Source organism: Spea bombifrons, chromosome 3 (genome assembly GCF_027358695.1).
Source record: "Spea bombifrons isolate aSpeBom1 chromosome 3, aSpeBom1.2.pri, whole genome shotgun sequence".
NCBI lineage: Eukaryota > Metazoa > Chordata > Amphibia > Anura > Pelobatidae > Spea > Spea bombifrons.
The window spans coordinates 97,427,859-97,433,492 of NC_071089.1; the positions used below are offsets into that span (position 1 = coordinate 97,427,859).

Genomic DNA, 5,634 nt, shown 5'->3' on the forward strand with positions numbered 1-5,634 from the left:
CTTTTGCAGACCCCCCCATAATATTTGTCCCATTTGTCACAACCTGCTATTTGCTGTGCAGTAGATGTGTTTAGCCGAACGTATCTCCTGCCACGTGACATACATACTGCTCGGCAAACACTTCAGAGGAATCCAATGATAGCCTGTTTGCATGTTTGAATAGGCTTTGCAGTCAGGGGCATTTACCACTCGAGCTATCTCAACGGCAATGAAAGGCGGAACGCTTTAAACAATCAGTGGCACAAAATGTCGGGACACTGGGGAGCTATAGTTGTGGAGCTGCAGCTTCTCCATAAGGTAAGTATATTTTTTGTTGTGCAGGTTTGAAGATTGTTTATGTAATTACACTTTTATAGTACTTTTTAGTGTTCAGGGGACCTTCTGTGAATAAAATGACAGTTTTGTTAACAGTTATTTGCTTAACATTATTTAAAAAAATGGTATAATTGTTTTGTCAACAAACATTAAGACATTTAAGTTGTTTGAGACATACAGTATAATATACGTTAGATGAACCTCTGTTGATTGGGGACTGGACCATAACCCAATTCACTGCATCATGTTGGTGGAAAATTCTCAAATAAAATTAGAAACTAGGACCAGCCATTAAACTTTAACCGAATAGTTGAAATTAGTAAACATTTGCCACAAAACATCAAATACAGAGATAGATTAGAAGTGCCTATTTAGCTGTTGTGGCACTAAATGATGTGGCACTAGATTCAGAATTTTTAAGGAAAAAGGAAGTCATGTATTGAACAGCTGCACACATACCCAGTCTTTAAGAGTCCTGATTTAAGTAAATAGAGCTTACAGTATATCTATCTTCCTTTCAGGAATCCAAATTGGCATTTGAGAGTGTGGCTGGTGATGGAAGAAGGCACTGCTGGACCTTGCAGGGGTGGTGTGGTTGGGACAGGACAACCTGCCCTATACCCAAAGAGCCACCTTACGATGCGCAACTTAGCTTCAGAGGCCAATGGGAGCTGCGATGGAGGTCTTTGCACACAAAAGTAGCTATGTTGACAGCAGGGTAGTGCACAAAAATTGCGATGATCCCATGAAAATCAGGACACTTAGGAGGTATGTCACAGTATCACATCCTGGTGGGTGACCATTTTGAGGCTTGGTGAAACTTTATAAAACTTTGAGAGTATATGTTTTTGCTTTTTAAAATGCTAGATGTTGTCCTACTATTGCTTCTAGAGAATGATGTGGATTTTGATTGTTAATATGTAAATCTCCTTAAACGTGCCATTCAACTAAAGCAAGCAAACATAACAAACAAATAATGGAAGTGTTTTGAAACAGGATTATCAACAGGAGTTTATAATTACTTTTCTCGGTTCCTTTACAGCGAACCAAAAGGCATGAATTTCAATCAGAATCTAGCAAGAGGTAACAAGTTTATGATCCAGATTTCTTGAGTATTTTACTGAGAACTGAATCTTTGTTCATTATGACTTTTGGACTTAGGTCATAGAAAAAACAAAAGCACTATTTTGTTTGCCAGAGGATGTGTGAACATTGCAGGCCCCCTGGTCCATGTACTTCCATGCTAAAAAAGGGGAAAAAACTTATGTTGGTGGCCTCTATAAGCTCCGTACCCTAGACTAGATTTTTTAATATTTGTAATATTTTTAAAATGAAGCTAGATAAAATATAAGCACAAAAATCCCCCAAGCCCTACCTTTACCCTGATGCTCTTCAACTTACTTGAGTACTTGTGGCTTCCCTCCTCATATCAAAGTGGTGCCATTTGTACACCCACACTCTCTAACACCCTACACGAACACCCACATATTCATACATTATAACACGCACACACTCACTTTAACACCATACCCTTATATATATACATAAACGTGCACATTCTTCTTCCCACCCCTCTGTCCTCCCTTCTCCCGAGTGCCTTTAACCCAAGGCTCACCATACACTGTCACACATACACTCATGCTAACACCATAAACTAACATACACGCACTCTAACACCATATGCTGACACACATACTCACACTAAGACCATACACTATTACTAACAGCAACACGAACACACTAACAGCATACACTCACACATGCTAACAGAATACACTCACACACTCTCTAACAACATATACACACATATGCACACATACACTCACTTCTTTATCTAGCTTTACTACTCTCCTACCTTCCTCCTATCTTGTACTAAGTCCTATCGTTAGTGCAGCTCACACTAAATCACTGAGAGCTGCCATGCTACTACTGTATTTAGTGCCTTGGTTACTGGTTGGATGCTGGGAACTGGACAAGTGGTAGCACCTAGCCCAGAAGGAGGCTGAAGTGGGAATCAGCAGGCAGCTCCAGAGATGCAAGGCCTTCAGCCTCTCTGTCCCCATTCGTGGCCCTTTGCTACACCCCTGACTTAGACTTCTGTGTTTTTACTTCTGTCTTCCAGAACATTCTTTTTTGTGCTTGTCATATTGTACATTGGTTTTTAATTTAAAATAGTTTATATTATGCAATTGGATGGGCCTATATGCTAGAACTTTTGGGTGTGTAATAATGCAATATATTTGAATTGTCTCACTTTAAATTATAATCTGAATAATTGCATGTAAACCCTTACTGACACATTTCACTTTTCTTGGTTTATGAAACATTTACATATTCATATTTTCGATATTTTCATATATCTAAAGTAGGAAACAAAGAAACCCATCTAATAGATATAATCAATAAACTCTAAATAATTTTATCAGAATTTTGTTTCATGAATGAAAATGCTAATTACTTTCACACATTAAAGTCAGATAACTAATCAATATTTTGTGAGATTAAAAAGTGGCAACTAGGTCTTCATTTTACTCATAAAATGAATATTTACTTCTAATTATTGATGGAAAAATCAGCATATATATTGCAAGCCATTTTGCCAGGATGTTAGTCGGAGCGCTCGTAAATCAGAAAGGATGGTCTACAAAATTGCTATTTGCATTTCTAGGCCTTAAAATTAATATAAGTGTATCAGTAAAGTGAGTAAATTGTGAAAGTGGCTGAAACAATAGTTTCTAAAAGAAGATTAGTGGGCTTAATATGCACGGGAGAGCATAAGAGAAATCTTATTACTGTACGGAGAAATTACCTCATAAACAAGCTAATACAGCAGGCAGGGGAGTAATTTTTAATAAGATTTTTATGATGCACAAGTGTAGGCAAGTTAATGAACTTACTGTATCTTTCTAGTTATATTCAGATTATAACAATGATTCTCGCTTCCCATTCTTATGCATTGAAAAGTAAAATACATTTAATCACTTATAATAAAATAAATTAATAAATCACTTAAATCATACATGCGTACCTGCTTTAGCGCCAAGACACAGATTTAAAATATCAAGTTATTTGGTATTAGAATTGAGAAATTATCAAGTGTGCATTTTTTATTTAAAGGTTTGAGAAAAAAAGAAACTAATTGTTGTGAGTCATATACACATTTGCACTTTAGCTGATATATACTGTTGTCAGCTAATGCTTTTCTGGTTGTGTATCTCCAAAAAAGTACATCATGACCTACAATTTTAGCAAATGTATATTCATTCAGGTTGGTTGGAGATTTTGTTTACAAATTTTTAACTTTCATAGAATCTAGATCTAGAAGACATTAGTAAATCTGGTGGTCCTTTTTCATGAGCAATCAAAACAAAATCAAATAAGGCAAAAAACAAAACAAAAGACAAAACGAGAAGAAAAGCATTGGGGAAGTAAATGTCCCTAATGTGTATATTTTTAATTTTAAAAAAGGCGTGCTATATCCTTAAATTCCCAAGCACTATAGAATGTGATATCACAGGTTAATACATAGAAGAACATTTAATGATTATCCTTGAAGGTCTTCAGTAAACATGTTTCAACACATTACATTTAGCACAGTAAAAGTAATATAGTGTAGTAACTGCAAGATATAGTGGATTACCTGCTCTGGGATGTGTGGGGCTGCCTCTCAGAATAGTAATGCCTTTAAGGAGTAGTAAGCAGCACCCTCGGCACTAAGCTATGGAGGAAACAAACAGTGAGAAACATATCCTGAGACAGCAGTATAGGCATAATGATTTTAATAAAAATTAATTCTTACATGTAACACGATAGGATCCATCTAATAATAAAATCAGAGTCCATAAAAGCAGGCAGAAAAAAATCCAAAGCAGCTATAATGCAAAAGGTCCAGAAGTATAGTAAAAGTTCACACAACGCATTTCACTATAAAATTCAGCTTCCTCTGGTGTATTGTATGCAGAAAAAAGTCCTGTTATATATCTGCATTCATGAAATACATATCACCTTAATCCACTCTATCACAGAGTTACTACACTATATTACTTTTTATGTGTTTCTATCTTATATGTTATTTGCCGAAGCCTGTTTACTGAAGACCTTTAAGGATAATCATGAAAGTATTCTTCTATGTATTGACATGTGATATCACATTCTATGTACTTTAAGGACATAGCACACTTATTGGTTTTCTTTCTGGTTTTCGTTATCTTTGCAAGTTGTTGGGAGTCTTCTATGTATGGCTGCTGCTGTCTTTTTATTCACAATTCGTTTAGACTAATAAGGTGCTTCAGTATTCCATAGATCCGTTTACTTTTAATTATGTTCTTTTTTTTTTTAGGTTGCATCAAAACAATTTTCATATTCTTCTGCTGGTCTAAAAACCCTGGATACTAACTGTTTGCTGAACAAGTTTAAAGGTCGCTAAAACAAAAATACTTGCACAGATGGCAGACAGAAATCAGCTAGTGAAAAGCTAAGATGGTTAAAGCTATGGTAGACTTTATAGCGCATATTTTACCATTCTTCTTATTGGAGTCACACAATGAAGCCATGTAACAACGTATTTGGTGGTGTCTCTGATGACATGCATTTTAACCTTTTTTTAATATGACCTGATTGTCAAAGCATACAACTAGACCTACTAATCTATGTTTGATGTATTTACATGTAATAAATTAAGTGGGTTGTGTACAAACTCTCTGTTTTATGGTTTAGAGTAATTGTAACTGGTCATTACCATAACTTGAGTTATGTCCCATGTGCCACTAGTGATATCTGATCAAAAATTACAAGCTTGGCATTTTCCTATGTATTGAAATATATTGATTTCAGATCTTGGCATTACTCATACAAGCAGCAGGAGCAATACAAGAGAATAATGTTTCTAAAACATGTCAGAAATTGGGGTCTATATGTAAGGTGTTGCAGGAAACATTGCTAATTTAAGCATGTGAAATACCGCATTTGCTCGATTATAAGATGAACCCCCAAAATCTGAATATTATTTTAGGAAAAAAAGGAAAAGCCTGAAAAAACTACACTATAGAAACTTTTTTTTACTAGTAAATATGAATTCACATGTAAACTATTTTTTCATATTTAATAAAAACTATGATTGACAAAAATGTATTTCTTGTTTTTATTTTCTTTTTATTTGCCAACCTGCCCCCCCCAGTTATGCACATCTGCCCCATGGCTTGCCACTCTGCCACCCAGATATGCCTTATGCCCCCCTATATGTCACTCTATCTCCCTGATATGGCACTCTGCCCCCCAGATATTCCTTGCACCCCCCTATAAGCCACTCTGCCCCCCCAA

The 5,634-nt window shown here is 35.8% G+C and overlaps 1 long non-coding RNA gene across 1 annotated transcript; it reads left to right on the forward strand.

Moving 5' to 3' along the window:
• Positions 1-1,004: 1,004 nt before the first annotated feature.
• On the forward strand, positions 1,005-4,900 carry LOC128483631 (uncharacterized). The gene is made up of 3 exons (XR_008351089.1): positions 1,005-1,083; positions 1,358-1,398; positions 4,655-4,900. It is a non-coding gene; the product is annotated as an uncharacterized LOC128483631 (long non-coding RNA).
• The last annotated feature ends 734 nt before the right edge of the window (positions 4,901-5,634 follow it).